Genomic DNA, 22,831 nt, shown 5'->3' on the forward strand with positions numbered 1-22,831 from the left:
GAGCTGAAGAACTCATGATAAATGAAGGATGTGGAAAAACTTGGAAAGGGTCTGGCAGAGTGATGCTAAAATGGTGTAGGGCCTAGAGCACATGATCTGCAAAGGACATGTTTAGTCTGGTAAAGGGAAAATGAAAACCAGTATGTAACAATCTCCAGGAGTACTTCCAATAACTCTTTTTCATTTTTTTCTTTTTTTTTTCTTTTTCTCTTTTCCTTTTCATTTTTTCTTTTTCTTTTTCTTTTTCTTTTTCTTTTTCTCTTTCTTTTTCTTTTTTTCTCTTTTTCTCTTTTTCTCTTTTTCTCTTTTTCTCTTTGTCTCTTTTTCTGTTTTTCTCTTTTTCCTTTACTTTTTCTTCTGATTCTGCTTTTTCATCTTTTGCTGCTGCTTCATGTACTGATTCTGCATCTGATTCTTCTTCATATCTTCTGCTTCTACTTATTTTATTTCTTCTGCTTCTGCATTTTCCTCTCCTCCTGCTTATTCTGCTTATTCTGCTGCTGCTTCTGCTGCGTTTTTGCTCCCTTTTCTCCTTCTGCTTCTTTTGCTTCTGCTTCATCTGCTGCTGCTGATTTTGTTTCTTCTTTTTCTTCTTCTTCTTCTTCTTCTTCTTCTTCTTCTTCTCCTCCTTCTTCTTTCTCCTCCTCCTCCTCCTTCTCCTCCAGCAGATGTTATGCCAACAAACCAGTATCTTTAGTGTGTTGGTTTTTGGGGTTTTTTAATGTGAGCAAGGCTTATACCATTCCTTTCTTGATCTGCCCTTACCAGATGAAACATTCCAAATACCTTTGATCTATCCTGCTGTCTACTCAAAAGAATCTGTAATTCTCTGGAGGGAAAAATTAAATCATTTATACAGTTTAAAATCACTATGTGTAGGCAAAGAGTATTAGAATCACTGTGAAACACACATAAATTAAAATTGTAAGTGCAATTATTTGTTTCTTATTTAGATGGGGTTTTTTAAAATTCCATGCACTAGTTTTGCTTTCATGAGTGGATAACCTGGACAAGGATTATCTAGAGCATTATGATGGTGGATAGCACTGCCTTCCAAAGGGACCCTAGCAGACTGGAGAAATTACACAGGCTCCAAGACCACATGGCCATGACTGATAGTGCCTTGATAGAGCCTTTTCTGGGAACTAGTTGGCCTTTACCTTCTCAATCCAATTCACTGTGAGGACCATGGAAAGTACGTTCAGGTACCTGTTGGCACACTGAGCTGGTTTGGGCTGAGACACAGCTATTTTTTTTCCTGGGAGGTTATGTGGTGCTCTGCTTTGGATTTGTGACCAAAACAGTGTCAATAGTACATGAAACTTCTGTTACAGCTGAGCAGAACTTACACAACACCAAGGCCTTTTCTGTTTCTCACACAGCCCTGCCAACGAGTAGCCTGAGGGTGTGGAAGGAGTTGGGAGAGGACAGAGCCATGACAGCTGACCCCAGTCACCAAAGGGATGTTCCATACGTATGGCATCATGCTCAGCATAAAAATCCAGGGAAAAGGAGGGAGCGTGGACATTCGGATTTACTGTCTTTGTCTTTCCAAGTAACCCTTCTGTGTCATTAAACCCTGCTTTCCTGGAAGTGTCAAAATGTCTGCCTGTAGACTGCAATTAATGAATCAATTCCTTATTTTTCATTTGCTCATGAATGCAGTTTTTGCTTTATCCTCTTTCTATTCCCTTTTTCTTTCCAAATTTCTTGTTACTCATTCTGCCTGTGGGGAGTAAGAACCATCTTTTGATTCTCATGTTTTTTCTGCAGTGTAAAAGAAAGTCTCTTGTATCTGCACTTGCTTTTATGATTCCTTCACAGTCAAAGCGTCGTAAAGGGAACTCAGTATACATCCAAATCAGACAGTCTATCTCTGATAAAACTTTAGCCTTTCAAGAAGGAAGCAATTTGTCCTTTCCAAGTGTAGCTACTTGTGAAATGACTGAAGGTTAACTTCAGTTGAGTAGCCAGATATTAGAACAGAGGTAACTTTAGGAATGAAATGACATGTATTTATGGATGCATTATGAAATTCAAAACCAGGAGGAAAATGCAAGTAAAATGTGATTATGGTAATTTCAGCTATGTAAAATGTATTTGTAACTGAAGAGATGTAAATTTAAGAAGGAGATAACCTCAGGTAAGCATATCTTAATATATCTTTTTTATAAATGTCTCATAAAAATATATATTTCTACAGCAGTGATCTTGACAGTGAGACTGCTATGCATTGAGGAGTTAGTGATGCACACAACAGGTTCCTTACTAGGGCCAGGTTTGTGGTGTGCCACACACACAGAGTGGCCTTCAGGCTTGTGTTGGACACAAATTCCTCGGACACAGAACAACCATTGCATCAGATGAGCCTCCAGGCAGCTTCCACTTGGTACTGGCTACCTGTGTGGCTTTTCTTCTCTCTTACTGTACACCAAGAAGTTCTCATGGGAAAACTCCAAAAGAGTAGCGAGCAAGGTTTATTTTATTCTAGCATGTTTCAGATATTTTTACAGGCTCAACAAAAGTCTGCGAGACATACAGGTGACTAGAGGTTCCCTCAAACAGTTGCACCATCTAAAAGGTCTTTGTATTTGCAGTAATATCCTGCAGAATTATGCATTTAGAATTTTGGGGATTCTCTAAACATTCATTAGCTTTGTCTTTGTGAGATCACTTTCTTGCTGGAGAGTCCACCAGCATAGTACACAACAAACAACATCAGTCATTCCATTTCAGTTTTTTCTAACAAACTTTGGGGAGCAAATAATAAAAGTTTAGACATAATAAATACTTCTGCTAGTCACACACCGTAGAAGTATTTCACAGATCTTTTGTGTGCCTTTTATTTTAAATTTTAGCATGTGTTCTGTCTCTAACAGTTAAAGTTCTGCCTCTCATGTCTCTCTCATACTATCTGTTCAAAGAAGTAAGCAAAAGTACTTTCCTTTTGTATTTAATTGTTCTGTTCTCTTTTGTTAAACCTGACTTTAGTCAAAATCAATCCAGTCTAAATTCTGTCAATAACAGGAGATGTTTGCCTCCAGACCTTGCATTAAAATATTCTTTGAAATAGCAAAAATTGCATAAGTTCAGACACTTTGCAGAACTTTCAAGGCAACCCACAAAGACTCATTCAAAGGCACTGAGGCGTAAATAACCAGTGGGATTTTTTCTATCCTTTTACCTAAGTGTGGAAATTCTGGTATATGACAAAAGACAAGTTGTGTATGCTATCCTGTAACTTTTAAGATTATTAATTATGCATGGTTACAGAAGGGTTTTTTTGTTATTTTGTCAGTGTACTAAGGCCAAATACCTAAGAATTTCTGAACAGAAGTGCTTAATGAAAGACACAGATTGTATGCATTTTCTAACTAAGATTGTTGGCACAGTACTTCGATTAGATGGGTTTACTTCTGGATATCAATGTTATCATCTTTCCACTACTTCTTGTTCCTAGATAATGATGAGAGTCCTTAAAGCTAAGATTATTGACTCCTAATCCAAAATTTTATGGTCCTTGGGAGAGAAATTTTGGTGCATCTCAAAAATAAGTTTTAAAAGATAATGACTTCAGAATTCCTAAGAACATCAGAATTGAATATGCAAAAGGAAATAATAAGAAAACCCCAAAGCCCTCAAATATGTGAAAGAGGTTCTATTAATGAGGATAACATGGGAGGCTTCTCACAGTAGAGAGTGTTCTTGGTTAAACAGTTGCTCACTACTGCATGGCTTTCACATTCCTACCAAAACTGGAGGAACTATCAAAAGAAAAAATTGAGGTCCTTATCCTCATTTTCTCATGCTTATATCAAACATGTATATATGACAATAGAGACTGCATGCATGAGAATAGAAAATAAATGTTGAGCAAACTAAGTAGGAATGCCGAATGCCAAGATAAAATCTATAGCTAATTATTACCCAAACGGGTTTATTTTAAGTGCAGTGAATGGAGTGGAGTTGAAAAGAAGACAATAAGTCTTTAAAAAGTTACTTTGCAGCATGGTGATACAGAAACTGTTAAAGTAGAACTCGAAATGAACAAAATGCTTTGGCTGGATTTTCCCTAGAGAGAGATACTTTACAAAGCAGGTGTAAAAAAACACTGGAGTCTTTGTAAAACAAATGAACTGTGCCTCTTAATTAAGAGACTCCCTCAGCACTCTTGGCAAGTCAAGGAAAAGCATGCTGATATCAAAATCAGCTGGCTGTTTTAAGTGAATTTAGGATTTGTGCCATGTATTGGCCTGACAGCTCTGGAGACTGAAATCACTCAATAATAAACAAGGAAGCAACTGTGCAGACTTCCCTACCTTTTTCCTGCAAAAGTGTTTTGTTTCTATCCTCTCAGAGCTCTCCCAAGATGCTTCCATTCATTCTCCAAGCCTGTTTCATGCAAGGCTTTTTTGATGACTACTCAAGGTCTAGTCCTGTCAGCATGAGGATTCCTGCTGTGCTTAAGCACATGACTTAAGCAGGGAGTAGAGAGTGCTAAGTATGCTGCTGAGATATTTATATTCTTGTACATAAAGCAATATGCGATTTCTGAGAACACACAAAGGGATTTTCATCCATCTTTACCCTGTTAGTGATTACTGTTTTAAACTTTAATAAGAATCAAGAGTTAAATTTAAATTTAGCCCCTACTCCTGTGCAAACACTTGATTCCACTGTGTCTGTTGCACAGATTTATCAGGAGTCTGCACATGGAACTTTATTGGCCTTTTCTGATCTTCCCAAAGAAAGCTTAAAGCAGGTCTTAAAGAGGTTTAACCAATTTTAACATGCTTTTTTCTATCTAACAGTGCTGCCGATCCACAGCTACAAATGGTCAAATTTGCTTCATGTAAGAATTGCAACATCAGCATAAACAGGCCCACATAAATAAATTTGAGAACACTTTAGTGAGATCTGTAAAGAAGACTGTTTCATCTTGTTTTGCAGAGTGGAATAAATTAAATCCAGGAAAATCAAACAATTCATTTTGAGTATGTCTGAAGTATCTGGAAGAAGGAAAGCTTGATTCATACGATCGTATTGTTCATTCTGTAATGTTTAGCTGCTTTCTTTTATAAAGATGATTTCTTTCTAGATTTGTATAATATGGTCCTTTCACTAGACAAAATGAGACATTGCCTTTGTAAATTTGCTGAATCAATTGTGCATTAAAACATGATTAATGAAGCACGCAAATCAGATTCCTACTTTTGTCATTTTTATTGTCTTTAGAAATGGTGACTTTCCTATTTGGTAGATGAAAAGCTTTCTCATTCATTGTGTAGGTTAAGCAGGCTTTTGTAAAGAAATGGAGTGCAACTCAAAACTCAAAAGGATTTTAATTGATTTTGTTCCTTAGTGAAGCTGCTGTAAAGATGTTGGCTATACAAGAATAAAGTAGCTTATCAAATTTCCTGCACTGAAAAAGAATCCTTCTACTGAGAAAGATAACTATTAGCTACAGTTACAGAATAGAAATAAATTGTTCTGGTCTGATATAACAAAAGAAAAACTAGGTTTGGAGATCTATTTTTTGTTGTTGTTTTGGAACATCTGTCAGTTTTTCCATTTTGGATGAATCAAATATCAAGCAGCCACAGATAAACCAAACTAAATGAAGTGAGTGCTCTTTCTGTATCCATAAGATACAGAATTAGTTGCCAAAGGCAACTGGTGGATTGATGGGAAAAGGAGAAACCTGAGCAGAAAACAGTGAGACACATGAATAGTACATTGTCATTTAAGCACTCTACACAAAATCTGATCATCACTGGCTTTGATGGATTTTTATGAGGTGATGAGAAAATTAATCTCATTTTAAAAGGTTCATAAGCAGAACATAACACTCATGAAGAAAAATTTAATTTCAGACTTTATTTTTAGGGACATATTCAAAAATTAAATCTGGAAAACATATCACAGGGTCATAGAATGGTTTGTGTTAGAAGGGACTTCAAAGACCATCTAATTCCAACCCCACTGCCATGGGTGAATTTTTAGGATCAATGCTTCATTTGCCTGGTTGCACCTGAAAAGAAAATGCATTTTCTAATGATATTGAAAGCAAAACAATATTTGGATTATATAATCTCAACTTTTTTTTTCCTTGACAGAATCTTAATATTTTGTTTCCGACTTTCACTTTTGTGAAATTGTTTTCCTTTAACAATTGAAAGAGTTACATATTTAGGGATGCACACATAGTCAAAAGCAAAATTTCCTTTGGTGAAAAAGACAGCCCTTCCCAACATATTTTCCCACGAAAGTTGATTTTTAATTGATTAATTTGTTTTTGCAAATGAAATAGAATTCTCTGATTCGCATTAATTAATGCTTGCATGTTTGGAGTCACAAATAGCTCCTAATAACTCTCCAGGTAAAAAACTGATTAGATTTATGTCTGATAATATATCCTGGGAGCAGACTCTTTAAAACAAAGGAATACATGCATTTGTAAAAGGCTGCTGTTTTTGAATATGCACTGAACTTGGCATTACATGAGCTGAAAAACTCCAGAAACGAGTCTTTGGGGAGTCTAAGGTCTACGACAGAACAATCTGCTGACTATTGTTTTGCAGTTCAAGAGATTTCTGCCTGTGTCTCTCCCTCTTGTGCTGCTTGTGTCTGTTCTGGGAGTAAGGGAGATGACGGGGAACACGAGCCTCCACATGAACCACTGCAGCCGAAAATCTCGTCACGCAGCACATTCTGCCAGGAAAAGTGTTTTGGTCTAAAATATCAAGCCATGAACTGGAGAGTTTGAAAAGCAGAGGTTGTTTTCTCTCTCTTCTGCGGTTGAGGGCAAAGTTTCTAGCAGCAAGGACAAAAGGCAGCTGGGTAACTCTGTAAGCTCCTTCAGAAAGGGAGCACCAGAACTTGCTTATGTAGACCCAGGTTATTAACTAAGTTGTAACTAGGGGCAACTTTGCATTTACAGCAACATGAAAAAGTAAAGTATTCTATTACGGTTGTCCAGCTTCTCCTTCTCTTAAGCTGATGATTTTTATGGCACATAGGTTAATTTTTGTTGTTTATTTATTTGCTGGATGTTAAGTACTGCAGATTGCACTTCTGCTCTTTAAACAGAACTCACAGTGCTTTTGAAAGCAAAGATGTATATACTTGCATTAGGAGCAAGCAGAGTGCTTGGAAAATTTTCTGAGACTCACTTGAATACGTCAAAGTGGGTGTGTGTCTAATTTGATTAGCTCATTTGTTGTGCTAAGAAATTGCTGTTCCTTTGGGGTCATGTGCTTTCTTTTATGGAACAATCTGATGGAAACTCATACTCTCAAAAAGCACAGTAAGTTGCATGTGCAAAGGCGAGTTTGTGTTCAATCATCATCTGCAGAAGTCATCCCACTGACAGTGATACACAAATCATGTTTGTGTATCACAACCCTCACACAGACCACAGTACCATGATGCTATTGAGAAACAAAAATGCTCTGTCTCAGATTATTTAGCATATTGTCTTAGTTTAAGAACTAACTCAGCTTTTTTTGGGTAAGTTTGCTTTTTCTTTCAGAACCAAGAATTCAAATTTCATCTTGTAGTCAAATATGCAAATTTATAATAATGCTGAAGTTATATTGGGGTTTATTTGGGTTTAAAATAGCCCAAGGCACTAATGATTCTGACACAGGGCTTGAAGGGTCTTAGGGATTGAAACTCTGATAGTCTTCTTTGTGCTATTTATCTTACATCTGTGCCAAAAGTATCACAGTCTCATTCTTTTCTGCGACATCATCAGAAAGAATATGCTATGAAAAAGCGATTTTCCAATAGCCATTTCTAGAGCAGAACTAGATATTAATTTCTTTAAAATTCATATTTTCTCACTCACCTGGAGTAAGTGATGATTTCTGACATGAAAAAAGGGAACAGACTGGAAATCATCCCAACCTAGAGCATTTGCTGTGTTTAGAGTGAGAGAGCAGAGAGAACCTTTCAAGTACACTGCAACACAGGCATTCAAACTGTGGGAAGAAAAGTTCTCCTCAGCACCTAACAGAGACTGGAAATATTGGCTGGACTTCCTCTGCTGAAATCATAAAGTCAGGAGTGCAAATTACAAATTTCAAAGACCTGGGAAGATCAACCACTGATATGCCACCTCATTCCCATGAAGGCATAGATTTGAGAGAAATTTAATGTGTATCTTCCCAGCTCACTGGAGGAGCACTGGTTGCCAAAGCTTTATCATTAGCAGTAGTGTGTAGAACCCTTAAGACTCTAAAATGTTTCTCTGCTATGTCTGTGTTGTCCTTTTGAGGTAGATTCTTCTGCACTGTTCTTATTTAAGAAGCAAATCTCCATTCAAATGGAGATTTAAATACAGAAAGGAAGTTCTGTAGTAGTGTGGGAAGGAAACTTAAGAGACTCTGAAAGCAAAGATGGTAAGGACCACTAAGGGAGTCTCAGAGTGACTTTGTTTTCATTACTGTGATTAAATTCTTCATTATCCTTGATAATGTTTGTATGAAAAGGTTAATGGATTTGGTCAAATTCAAAAGTAGATCTGCTTTATGAGGTGCTGCAAGATACTGATAAAAACACAAGATTTAAAGGGAATTACAGTTGTTGGAACTATGATAAGGAATATGTTTTAAAAAACCGCAGTTTTCTGGAAAACAAAAGGCAGATGCCCAATGGGTAGGAAATATTCAGGGGAAAAAAAAGTGTTTAACGTTGTTAAATTTGAGAATATTATAGTGAGGAATTAGAGAAGAGGAGATTTTTTTTAAAGGAATATACCAGTGAAAAAGGCCTATGGTATTGAACTTTGATAACACACAGCAGTAGTCCCTCTTCCCCTGGTGCTGACAAAATTGTCCTCTGGGCATGTCCTTAAAGATGGATAATCCCATAAAAGATGAAGGAAAAGAAAGAAAAAAAAATCTGATGGGTCTGTTTGGAGGGATTAATTTATGGGGAAAAAATATGTGAATAAGGATATAAAAATGCCTTGCTTGACTGAGACACCATTAAAAAGGAGAAGGGACAGAAGTATCTACACTTTTTTCCAGGAAAAAACAAGTCCTAAGTTTATTTTTAGACCTTTTTTTCCTTCAAACACATCTTCCCATTGAAGTTTCCTAGGAAAAAAAAACCTTCCCAGAACTAAACCCTTTCATATCAGCAGAACAGAGATCTACTATGTCTGACACCATCAATTAATCTCCATTCTCTAGCATAGACTTAAATATTACCCTTTATAAATAGATAAAACAGATTTCTTGGGATTTATAAGCTGTGTATAAGTCAAAAATACCAAAAAGTAAAAACAGAAGTAATCAAAAAGTAAAATAAGAAAGAAATACTAATTTGTAATTTTTAAGATACTGAGACATTCCCTCACCTTCCCTATGATGCAAAAGGCCTCACTTAACCAGCGGTCAGTGTTTAAAATACTGCATTAAAATGGATAAGCCTGAAACAGAGTAATCATTCCCACCATCCTCCACTGGAAGCTTTTGTAGCCCTACCTCTTATTAGCTGCAATTATACCATTTCCTCAGGAGTGCTTGCTGTCTTTGAAAAATTCTGTTCCTGTCTGACCTGTAATTTGGATCTTTAGCACAATGGATCTGGGAATCAGGCCTATCGTGTCTAACTATGATTGCTACATTTGTCTCTTTTTTATTTAAAATTGACTGAAAATTGACATTTATTATTCTTTGAAGTTATTAATCTTCAATTTCTGTTCAAGGTCAGGCTACCCACTTTCATTGACCTTTGGAACAGAAACTGTTGCAGGTGCTGGAGTTTTTGCAAGCAACAAGGGCAGCTTGGAGAAAGGGAAGGAGCAGAGGCTGACACCAAGCAGAAAATACCTAGCAGGTCTTAAACTGAAGAGGCAGGACTGAAGGAAGTGCAAATGGGCCTGCATCAAAATTCAGTAATAAAACCATATCCTACTGGCTTGGACTGAATCAAGAAAAATATCATAGTAATACCATTAAATAATGTGATAATGTATATAATAAGACTTGCCATGACACAGTTCTACTTTGCAGTGCATGTGGCACGATGAGCAGAGTTAATTTTTCATTGCTTTTGGGAATGTGATGTTCTCTTGTTAAGGTGCAAACTGACTTGTCATCACTTCTGGGAATTCAGTTTTAGTGGTCTGGTATTATTTCTTGGGGTAAATATACACTGACATTACTTAACATACATTAGCAGCAGAGTGTGTCTAGCTAAGAAAATGCAAATCACGAGTTTTAAGATGCAATATGGAATATAAACTGCAACCTGGCAGAGCAAACTCCTAAATTTAAAGTAGTGAGATTGGCAGATTTTTTATTCTGTCATAGGATCCGATTATTCTTTTCACTTAGAGACCTTTGATACTGAAACCTTCTACAACAAAAAGCCAAATTTTAAAACATTTTGTGTCAAGAAACCAAAGCAGATAAACCACAATTTAAAATCATATTGGAATATCTCGCTTTATTAGCCATATTTTAAAAGCTGGTCTCCATGGTATTCCATAATAATTTGTTAGATGAGCAGAACCGTTTGAAAGAGATGTCTCATTACAGTGTCCATGCTTTTATTTTAATCCACAAGTTCTTCAATTTACTGTGTGTGGACAATAGGTCCAAGGTGATTTATTAAATTGGTCTCATGGTCAGTGGATCTGATGCCCAATAGGGTCTCACTTACAAACTTGTTAAATTCATAATAAGGTAATACAGGATAAAGTCCATAACCCTTAAACTGTTGGGGGTTTTTTTTAAGCCTTGATTCAGAGAACTCAGTCCAGGAAGAAAGCTTAGGCACACAAATTAAATATCACCAGACCCTGATGTTAAAATGTATAAATAGTGGTTGTTTTGTAGATCTTCCTAATACTCAAAAGTATTTAGAAATTCCTTCACATGCACGCTTCAAAACTTAAGTACTTCCCTTTGTTTTTCTGTTTATTTCTGTTTCATAAATGAAATTTGTTTATACCACTGCCTACCAAATATGATTTTTCATGCCAGGCTAAGCTCAGTGGACTAGTATTCTTCTGTCAAGAATTTGTGATGCAAAGTAAGGAAATGTTAAGCTCAAAGCAACTAATAATAAATGTTATATAACAAGAAGGATCAGTGGAAAAATGAAGCACTTAGACAGCAGCTAATGATTCAAGAATTACAGAACCAGAGAAGCACTGAATGGAATGAACCTCAGAGGTATCCATCCAAATTTCATTACTGGAGTGGGACTGTTGCCAACACTCTATGAGATGAATCTTGAAAGTGCCCAGACATGGAGATTACCCAGGCTCTCTGAGACATCTTCCAGCGCTGCCCTGTGCAATGAATGCTTTCATTTCCTCTAAGATAAAAACAGCTTTCCCCATGTTTTTGGCAATTCCCAAGCCATTTGCAGCCCCTGGCCCTTGTTGTATCATCTCCCCTAAGTGAGAAGAGTTTTGCTCTGTCATCCTCCTAAACTGCCCTTCATGTAATTATGAACAAGCTCAGCTCCAGGTTTAAGATCAGCTCCCACCTGTGGCACCAGGAAGGGCAGTGGGATCCCTGCTCCCCTCAGAGTGCCTCCTGGCCAGGGAAGCCTGGCATGGTGCTCTGCTGCCCCTCGGGGAGCCTTCCCTCTGAGACCCACTGGTTTGCTGTGGTGCCGCTCTCCCCTCAAGGCTGAGCATTCTGGGCCAGGACAGTGCTCCAGTCCCGCTGTGGTCCCATTACCCTCATAGCTGTCCTGCTTCTGGGGTCTGGAGGGCTGCAGAGGTGTCCTGCTCCCATTGAGGATGCCCTGCCTTGAGTTCCATCCGAGAGCCCTGTTGTCCTCCAAGGCTCTCCAGGCTGTAGCAAGGAGTCCTGCCTCCCTCAAGGCTGCTCTGTCTCTGGATCAATTCCTTTTAGGGGAAGCTGCCCAGTGTCCTTGGCCTGGCAGGTGGGCTAGCTCCCTTTGAGACTGCCATGTCTTCAGGGCATGGTAGAGTGTCCCAGACCCCCTCAGCTCCTATGCCTAACTGGCCAGCAATGTGCTCCATGCTCCTTGAGGCTGTGCTGCCTCCATGCCCAGCGTGCAAGCTCAGCGTCCTTTCAGCTGGAATCACTACATGATCTCTTGATCAGGAGGTCATCACATCTCTTGATTACCCCTTCAAAATATTTCACGTTGCAGTTCAATAAGTGATTACAATTATTAATAGAGGAGTAGTTGTAAGTAAAGAAGGTGTTGCTTGTGAAAGTGTAGACCAGCAGTGACATTAGAGATATACTTTGTCAAGTATAAAGGGTTTTCACTACAGCCTCTGGCCTCTCTGGCAGGGAGAGTCAGCGGCCCTGCAAAGGCCCTTCTCTACAAATGACTAGTCTGAAATGGATGTCCTCTCCTGGGGCAGGCCATTAGCCCCACTGGTATGAAACCCTGAGAACAACAACTGGAGTCAGACCGCAGATTGGAGAGGCATATATTTGTCTGTCATACCAAAATTGCTAATACAGGCATTTATGAATCACTACCTCCACCATAAACACAAGACTGAAGCTGTGTCCTTAGTAATATTTTTTTTTAGTGCTAAAGGCAAAATTTCTGTCCCTTTCTCTTTGGACTTGCCCTCCAATAGCCTCAGTATTGTGCTACTTCAGCTCTTTTTTTCAGCTATACAATGAATTAGTTCAGTGAATGAAATGGAATAAAAGTAAGCCCTCCAAAAGAACAATGTCATGCTCCCTAAAAAATTTGGTTCATAATTTTAATCAGTGTCTTGATCTGGATCGACATGCATCCACACAGACAAGTGGGTTTGCAAACAAAGACAAAAATAAAGCAACAATTGGCAACAGATCTTGCTGTTGAGAAAATTGCCATCTTGAGCTGCATCTCGAACTCACCAAGTAATTTCATACACTGGTACACATAAATGCTCATTAGAGAACAATTACATCTATAACTACCAGCTTCAGCAGATTTCTAGTTCTGTGATCTGGGATTAAAACTGTGTTCCTTTAATAACTTCTTGTGTCACTGTCAAATTGATCCTTGTGATGTTGAAATAGGAGTCTCAATGGAAGCAATTTCTTACCTCTCCAGAAAACAGATCTTCCCTAAATAGTCGGTAAAGAGCTGCTCCAGAAAGTCTTCAAATTTTGCAAAACCAAAACACAAAAGCCCAAGCTGTCACTTTCTCCAGAGCATAGAGCATGGGATTTTGCTGCACTTTAGATCAGGACAGAATAAAGCATGTTTTAATTATTAAGGAATAATTATATCCACATGAAGGAGTTTGGGAACTTATTGCCTTTGTGAAAGAGTGGTTATTGATGCATGAAACACTACAACATTACAGAGCCATGGTTATTTCTATTTCCCCTCTCCTTGTTGACAAGAACAGCAGCTGACTGTCCTGATCTAAAGTGCAGCAAAATCCCATGCACTGTGCTCTGGAGCAGCAGGCTATTAAGGGTAGCTTCTGGCTGAATGAGCTTGGTGCCAGGTATCCCTGGAGTGGATCCAGAGTTAGGCATTCCAGAAGGTAAAATTCTCCCCCTTCTGGATAGAGGTGTATGAGCAAATTCTGTACTTTTAATGCTGTTATTGATGGGCTGTTCTGAGGTGTTATATGCTGATCAATGTAGTAGGTTGCCAGGCAAATATGAATAGTTAAGTTGTTATTTTTCCACTTGCACGTGTTTTCGTATTACCTATCTAACTACAATTTAACTAATAAAAGTTATTTCCCTAACAACACCACAGCAGCATATCAAAGGTCAAATTCCGGGCCTCCAACGCCAATCTAATTATTCTGGGCATGTCAGCTCAGTAGGGATTTATCTCTCCATAAGAAAGTTTGCTTTTGAGAGAAGTCCCAGTTTCTCATGGGGTTTCAGCACCCCACATTCCCTCCTCTGTCAATTTCTCCCCCTAAAGGTTCCATTGGAGGTGATGTACCTGAGAACGGGTGCACATACAATCATAAGATATACTGTTTGTTTAAAAAAAAATTCATTTTTTGCATAAGATAATATTGACATAGGAAATCAAATCTCTCAAACAGGTTGGTGAACTGGTATCCAGACAAAGAACCTGAAAGTCTCTGTTGCAAGTGTCTTTGTAACAGCATCTTCAGCTGAGTCTAGTGAGACTCACTGAATTGCTTCTCTGCGGGATCCTTATAATACAGCTGGCAAAATCTTATGTGCAAACCTAGTCTAGATGTCTCAAGTGTTATGTTTGACCATTTCTGTGACTACAGGACGAGTTCTAAAGACTGGTTACAAGTATCTCTGTACAGTTTGGCCAATCCTGCAGCATCAATTACCTGGGAGCGTCTCTGAGATAATAGTGCCACCATTTAGCTTATAAACACCAGGAGCTCCCTGAGGACACCTCCAGGACCAGCTGAAATTCTCTCTTTGAGAGCTTCTGCAGTGGTTTCTCACTTTGTTGTGAAAGCAGCTAGGAGTTTGGTTTCCCCCCTCATGTCATGCCAGTCCATTATCTCAAATGAGTTGTCTCAGACAGCAGGATCAGCCTGCAGAGCTCCTCAGCCACCCAGGGAATTTGTGACTGTGCTGAGTGTGCACATTGGCACAGCCAGGATACACAGCTACACTGTGACTGCAACTGGTCACAAATAAGTATATCTGGATGTTATATATCAGTTAAGGAATTGCTGGCATGGCAATGTTTAGAAAACTGAGAGATCAGGGTGAGAAGTTCCAGTTTTAAATGAGAAAAACAGATTTTTTTCTAAATTCTTCCATCAGCAATTCACTTCTTGGCTACAGTCAGCACTTCTCTTATACTGATCATAATCATAATCACTTCATATACAGAACTCTAAGTCTTTAATAATTGTATTTTAAATTTCTATGAGTACACATGGACCTGATGGCTCAGAGGTCAGGATGAGTAGGATTGAGAGCACAGTACAAGCCATATTGGAATATCCTGATCAGTACAATTATATGTTATAGTTTTCAAAGGCCTCTGCAATAATCCCAAATTATAGACCAAATGCAAAGTTCAATCTTACATCACAATTAAAACTTAAAATCCATAATTCTTTCCACAAGGGGAATTCTGATTGCTTTTCTTTTGGGACATTCTCAGATGTGAGAGGTTTTTGGTCATTCACTACTATATTTGTACTGAAGATAAAATAGCTCTTAAATATAGCAGAGGCAAAATCACTCAGAGAGACAAAATAATTTTTAAAATATCTAATATAAAATATATGAAATACACTCATCCCCATGGAGTAACCATGATTAGGCTGCTGTATTTGACAATGTTCTGGACTTGACCATATCTTCAATCTTTTTAGTTCTCTTCCTCCTACAAACCACAGTTTGAGAGCTTTTTGTCCTTTGTTACTGTAAATTTTAAGATTGTACTGGATAATGAAACATTTTGGTTTGCAGTGCATGAAATTATTTGTATAATTTTGATTTGAAGTCTATGTGTGTTTGTAATGATATTCCAAATATCATTGTAATATGATACAATAATATTAAAAATATTATCAAAATACCTATTTAGACAAATCCACTCCCTGAAATAACAATCCAGGTGGTCTCTCCCATTCTTGTGTCACATATAAGAAGTGCTTTAAGTAATACTTCGCACCTTGGGAGATTTTATATTATCTCTAAACATGTGCAAGACAAAACATGTGCTGCTAGCTGATCATCCACACCCTAAAAATGCAGGGTAGTATTATAGATTAACTTAAATATTAATATAAGAGATCACAAATCTTGAAGATAAAATAATCCAGTTTTTGGGATAGAGACAATGGGGAAAAGAAAATCTAATGCTTCTAGCCATGTGTGTATTTCTAACAGGCATTAGAAATTTCAATATGCTTTCCCATAAAAAATGTTATTCAAGGTTTATACTCCTATTTGACCATAATTTCCAGGAACCATTATGGGATCCACTGTGGCCTAAGGTTGTTGGTGTTCAGTTTTTTATTTATCTTGGCATCAAAAGACAGAACAGCTCAAATTCATACTGAGCTCATACTCCTACAAAATGAACATGACCTTTCATATGCCATTTTAAAAACATGCCTTACATTTGCTTATAATTTAAATCTTCTGAAGTTTAGATTGCTGTAATTTTCCTTTTCCTCCTCACCAAGCTGGTAATTCTTTATAAGATATACACACATGGATTTACTACCTATAAGTCATCATTTTTATGTATTTCCAGAACATATTAGGTGTAAGGGAGAGAATGTGCCACTTTCTTATATTTTTTCTGTCATTGAGAAATTACATATTTTTTCAAATCTCTTGTAGGCTCCTATACTGCAGTAAAGATTAGCATATTTTCATTTGGAGTTGCAGTGGTGTACCCTTCTTGTTAAAGCCATCTATTCTATTATTGTTGTTTCCACACTGAAGAAGGTAGTGTTCCCAATGAAAAGGAATGGATCACACAAATTAGCTTAGTCACAAGAAGAGTTCTAATTCTGTGTAATTTCTTTTTTCTAAATCCTCCATTTTTAATTATGTACTGTTTTGATCGAGCAGCTTGAATTTAATTTCAATTTTTTCCCAGAATACCATTTCTTAGGTTTATGGACAGAAAGATCCTGTCAGCTACTGAAATAGACCTGAAAGCTGGCTCTGGCCCAGCCCTCCTGGAATTTGTTTTATGTTTCATGTAATTCACTTGAGCTCTGTGGCAAAACTGTAAAGCAAGAATCAGGGAAATAATGCTTTGCTGTCATCTATTTTGCGGCAAACTACCAAAGCAGGATCTGAAGGGCAATACCTGGAGCAGTGGGATTTGAAGATTGATGGGCTTCTCCAGGCCACATCTGTAACAAAAATAACTGGTGCAAGTTCTCCTTAAGGAAGAGAACTCTTTCTTTTACCTTGCCTTTAAAAGTACTAGCAATGTTCTCAGAAACAAGTTTCGCCCAAACTGTGAACCCTGCTACACTGGGTTACATTTATCTAGCTTGATAAATTATGCCTAAAACATCTGTATTTCCAGAGGCTTTTTATTGTATCAAGGAGGTTTCTGAACACTACAATAAAAACCATTATATACTACTTCAGTATTTTTTTCCTCCTGAAAGAAAATACGAACATACCACATATAAAGTCCATGTAATTCTCAATACTGGCTCCTTTATTACACCCCTTTTTATTTTATGCACTTTGAAGAAAGAGAGGAAAGGGAGACCATTAACACCTAGGTCATACAATTATACCTGTATTATGCAGATTTCAGTATAAATAAGTTGATCTTCTCCCTGGCAGCGATCACAGATGAATTAGCAGAGTCTCCCCATTCTGCCAAAGTCCACAGCCACAGCAGGTGCCAAGGTCTACTACCAGATCAATAAACCAAGAGACTGAGCTCTGTTTGCAGCCAGAAAAACCATCATCTTAGGCACCTCAGAGTGCTGACTCCATGCTGTAACCTGGCCAAAGCCCGATTATATTTAATTTATTGGGGAACATCATCAAGCAACATTCTGAAGAAGTATGACCTCACTTTTGCTAAGTTATAGACAGTTCTGGAAAAATAGCTACATTGTTCTCAGCTCATGAAATACACAGCACTGATCACACTTTCATATTTTTCATGTTTTAGTGGGAGGCAGCAGGATTTGGCAATTTTCCTTATTGGAAGAGGAAGGAAAATACCAAACTGGGGAGAAAAAAATTGCCAGCCCACTATCATAGTTACCGTTGGTTGCTTGTCAACAGTGACAGCTGAACACGAAGAAAATTGTTCACAACAGGGAAACGTGAGGAACGTAGCAGAATGCCTTGCTGTATAAGACAGTTATGGAAGGGAAAGCAAGAAGACAGATAGCTATTTGCCAGACCTGACAGAGCCATCTAAGTTATTTTCATAGATCTTCCAGTTAAAATGCTTTACAGGAGTGCTCCCAAAGCATTATGTGTATCACTGAAGGAGGCAAAAAAAATGCCTCATCCATTTTCTGAAAAACAGAAAGCGACAGAAACCAAGATGACAGAATGCCTGCTATTGGGCAAAGAAATAAAAGAGAGGTGCAATTTCAATTATTGCACCTTCATCTGTGGTGCAGTTTAATTCCTCTAACCTCATGTGACATAGCAATTCAAATGTTTAGGCACAGACTGTACCCTTAGAACCAAAGAAATAAGTAAGATTTTATATTTAGAAAGAAAAAAAACCCTCTTGTTTGAATGAATATTGACATTTTTCCATATTTGCTCTTCATCTCAGACTTTTTAATCAAGCTGTGATCCACTAGGAGAGAAAGGTAGAGCAGATGAAAAATAAATGGGTCTTTAAGTGTAGAAATTCCATCTCAGATTCCAGCAAACAGTAAAAGGTAGAAGGCAGAGCTTTTCTCATAAAAGACAGTTTCTTAAAGATATCACACAGGAGAAGTGACAAGGTAGGATGGACTCGAGTGATTTGCACTTCTTTTCAGTGAGTTCATGACTCTGAGAGTACTACTTCACTTTCTCTCTGATGAGCTGTGTGCCTGGGTACAATATTCTGCACCCATTGATAGTTATGGGAGATGGTTCATGAGATTTAGCTCTCTAAACAACATTACACACCTTCTCTCTCCTGTGAGAACTCTAGAACAGAATACAAGCAACAGTCTGTCACTTCTCTCAGCATATTTTTCCTGTGAAAATATTGGCTGCACATACCAAATCACCATGGTATGAGATTATACATATATAATATTTTCTTTTCAAGGCTTCAGGAATAATACAGAAGAGAAAGCAAAAAGACAGATGCCCAATTGACAGATCTGGCAGAACTATCTAAGTGATTTTCATGGCTCTTCCACAACCACACAGAATTACACGATCACTGAAGTTAGAAAAGATATCAGGAAATCATCTAGTCCAGCCCCAACTCAAAGGACTGTCAGCTACAGCTGGGACCATTTGTAGCCAGGTTTTTAACACATCTAAGGCACAAGACTACAAAATATTTTTAAATGCCTTCACAGTAAAAAAAAGTATTAGTTTTTAATGTTTCCATGTCCTTCATTTCGATTTATGCTCATTTCCTCTTCTCCTTTTGCTGAGTACCACTGAGAAGTCTGGCTTCATCTTTTTTACCCCCTCTCACACTAGGCACTCTGAGCCTACCTTCACAAGTGAGAGTCATTTAGTAGTTGTCGCAGCTCCTTCAGTGAACTCACTCCAATATACTCACATTTTTCTTACCAGGGGAAAAAGTTTTGCACAGCAGAGTTTTTAGGCACCTAATAGCTTTAAGATAACTTTGACATCAAACTTCAGAAGTATTTTGCTGTCTGTTCTGAGTACATGATTTGTAAATGCTCAAAAAGTTAGGTGGGAACAGAACAAGGTCAGTGTATAAAAAAGATATCATGATACTGTGTCCATTTATCTGCCATTGTAGTAATCACAATTCTCAAAAACCTGCTTAGCTCCTCCAATCCACAGAGGACTGGACACGCTTTGGTGACCTTTATAGAAGCTGTCAGAATACAACTTTCTTCCAACTGACCCAGTTACAACTTATTCAGAGTTTGGCATTCTCCATGGAAGAACAAAAATGAAGGAACATTTTGGTTACATTTAGATTAAGTTTTTAGGTTTGCAACTGCAAAATAGAGCTTCTGCTTTTAAATAAAATGGAGTCTAAAGTCTTAGAAAAGATAATTAAAATATCTTGCAGACATAGTTCTGGGATGTTCCATTATCTGTAAGTATAGCTAAGGGTTCGTTTGTGAGAAGGTGTCTGTAATTTAAGACTGAATGGTCTGAGCCCTGGACACTTATTCTCGGCCCGCAGCAGTGGGTATCTCAGGTCAGCTTAGCTTCTGACAGACCCTTCCTCACTCAAACCTAATATCAGTGGTTGAAAACTGCAATGATTCCCAGGAGAATGCTGGAATATGCAGTGTTAATGAAACACGATGAGAAGATGAAAACCTAGGGAGAGGGAAGTTAATGAGGAAAACCAAGGGCTGGTCCCTTGTCCAGCCTCAAGGGACAAGGAAGGAAGAGCATAAATAAAATGAGATCTTTAAATCTGCAGTGTGAATTTGAATTCACTTCAAATTCTTCAGAATTAACATGGGCAAGTTTCAGGAATAAGAGTAATATTTAAAGTATTGGCAACTTCAAGAGACACAGTAGGGATAAAAGTGCATGAAGAGACAGGAAAGATTGCCAAAGGTATCTTTTGAGACAAAGGAAGTCACTGTGATTTACTAAGCAACAAAAAACAATGCAAAATGATGCTACAGAAGGATTCTTCCAATAACAAATCAGATTACGAACAAAACTGATTAGATAACAAAATTTGGTGAGGATATTGGAATAGATTTTTGCCACGATATTTTGTCATCCAAATAGGAAGTGGATTCATGGTCCAAGAATTGGCTAATACTCAATCTGAACTTCCAAAGCCACAATGCGCAGTTGTTGCCCATTTTCAAATGATCTGACTGTACCAAATGGAGCTTGGGTCATCTTAGCTACAATCCTTAGAGCTAGTCATAAAACATTACTGGCCTAAAAGGCAGTTTTTGACACTTTTCCTCAGAGCTTAGCTCCTAAGTGACCACTGTAGCAGTCTTTCACTGAGCCATCTGCAGTGTATCAGCCGCCTTCCTGAACCAGAGGACCAGCTCTGGACACAGAATCAAGGGTGCAGTCTCAGCAGTTCCAAGCAGAGAGAGTCACACTTCGCTCACCCCAGTGGCCACTTCCCATTTGATGGAGATGAATGGTGCAGCCTGTCATGCAGCGAGAGCTCGGGATGAGTCCCACCCAGCCTGGCTGCCCCCCACAACCCCCAAAAGCCCAGGGGCTTTCCAGCCGGGCTGCTCTGTAATTCCTCAGCCTGCTCCTATGCACAGGATTACCCCGCCTCAAATGCAGATATCTGGGTTTCATCCAAGCTTATGACAAAGCTGGCAATAAGTCTGACTCTTCTGAGGGCCAGCACAGTGTTCCTGCCACACTCAGCTAGTAGCACAGCAGCCTCAACCACAGCTGCTATTATTGGAATTCTGAAGCAATAAATGCTTCCCTTTCCACTTTCCCTTCAGCACCACTCTACTCAAATCCTAATACTTGGTGACCTTCACATGTACTTACACATGTTATATTTAAACTCAGAAGATGCTTCTGACACCTCCTGGCTTTGCTGTAGATGCACTTCTATTGCCATGACATTTTCTTCATGACAGTTTTCTTTCCCTCAAGATCTAACAGAACAGGGGTTCAGAAATGTGTTCCCATGATAGTTCCAATAACCAGTAATCACCCTTGGGTAATGGGTGATGACAGCAGTATTTGTATTCATATGATGGGAGTATAATTTGTCCCCTAAACAGTGTGAAAGCTCACATTCCTCAAGTTCAGTGTCGCAAGTTCAGGAACTTGTACTGAGCCTCATATTCAAACTGAAGGACTGGCCAAGTGTCTGTGTGCTCACAGACATCCGTGTATGTAAACAAACTGCTCTGAGTGTCTTAAAAATTATTACAAGAAAAAACTTCTACCTGGTTAAAAAAAAAGGTTCCAGTAGGACTGGTCACCTTCCCTTTGGAATAAAGCAGATCAGAGAAATTTGTGTGTATGTTTTCAAAGCAGTTTCCTCAATTACAAATAGAACATAAATGAAGACACCAACCATCTGGCAGATTTCCAAAGGAGCTCAGGACCAAAACATTCATGCTTATGCTGGAAACTAAGAGACTGGAAGGCTTTCCCAGTATCTCTAAAACATCAGCACCACGTTCAAGGATGAGCAGTCAGGTATCATCTGTGTTGACAAAGAGGTGGAGGAGGACAAGAATAGGTGCCAGGGTAAGTCATGCAGTATCTGAAGCTTAGGGGAGAAGGATATATTAAATCTCTGCCTGCCAACTTTGCTAGTTGCTGAGTGCTTTTGAAAATCTGATGCCTCATTTAGCTGACTAAAGAGTGATTGAGCTGTACCAGAAATACAAACCCAGCTGTCAGAGAAAACTGGAAAATATGTTCTGGAGTAGTTTTTCAAAATCAAATTCTTTTTCTCTATATAGAACACTGGTTTATTTTAAAAATGTTTAATTAGGCTAAGTTTAGTTGTGTGTATCACCTGAAAATAGAAAAGACACACTAAAACTATGCAGGTTAGTCCAAATGCATGCTGACTGAAACTTCATGGGCTCACTAACCACCAGATATTCACACCATAGCAGAGAAAAACATTGTGACAAAGATTGCAGAGGCATTATATTTTTATCTGCAGATTATTTTTCCCCTTACCCTTTCACCTAGAAACTGAAGTACTTGGTGAGGAAGAGGCCCATAGCCCAAGATTATGAGAGTAGCTTTGGAATACTTGGCAATGACTAGAGATGTTTTCATATTTGAAGGGTTTTAAGACTTTCAAAAGCTCTGTGAATGTCAGAAAAAAAAGGGGGAGATGAACTGCTTCTACCTCTGTCATTACTTAAGTCTCATGCCTAGAAGGTGTGAAATTAAATTTTACTATACAAACACAGGAGGTGTGGATGATTACTGAAAAAATTAGCAGTGATGTGGAGCTAATGAAAGAACTTGAGGTGTCAAAATAAATGTGAGATAAAAGGAATAGGGGCAAATCAGAAGCTTTTGAAAGACTGAGTGATCAAATGGCTCTGCAAAGTGTCGCACAGAGGTCCAGTTTCAGTCTGTATGGAACGCGTGTCTGAAACATATTCTCATATTCTGAAACCACTTCATATGGTTCCATTGTGCCCTACATGACATATTCTCATTGCCACTTGACATTTCAGCATACCACACACCTTCTGCTTCCCTAGGTTTCTTACTTATTGCTGTGCGACTTATTACTGTGGTGGTTTGACCAGGAA

The 22,831-nt window shown here is 38.3% G+C and overlaps 1 protein-coding gene across 12 annotated transcripts in view; it reads right to left on the reverse strand.

Annotated features, from left to right (window-relative positions):
* LOC113460200 (trypsin) overlaps positions 1–22,831 on the reverse strand; it is a 66,428-nt gene that overhangs the window by 39,342 nt on the left and 4,255 nt on the right. Inside the window, exon 1 of one of the 12 annotated variants that reach the window (XM_074534925.1) lies at positions 4,320–4,844. The exons of the other annotated variants lie outside the window; for them this stretch is intronic. The gene's annotated coding sequence lies outside the window, so the exon portion shown is untranslated. Of the gene's footprint in view, positions 1–4,319; positions 4,845–22,831 lie in introns of those variants that run through there. 12 annotated transcript variants of the gene reach the window in all.

The sequence above is a fragment of the Zonotrichia albicollis genome, chromosome 2 (genome assembly GCF_047830755.1).
Source record: "Zonotrichia albicollis isolate bZonAlb1 chromosome 2, bZonAlb1.hap1, whole genome shotgun sequence".
In the NCBI taxonomy this organism is placed as follows: domain Eukaryota; kingdom Metazoa; phylum Chordata; class Aves; order Passeriformes; family Passerellidae; genus Zonotrichia; species Zonotrichia albicollis.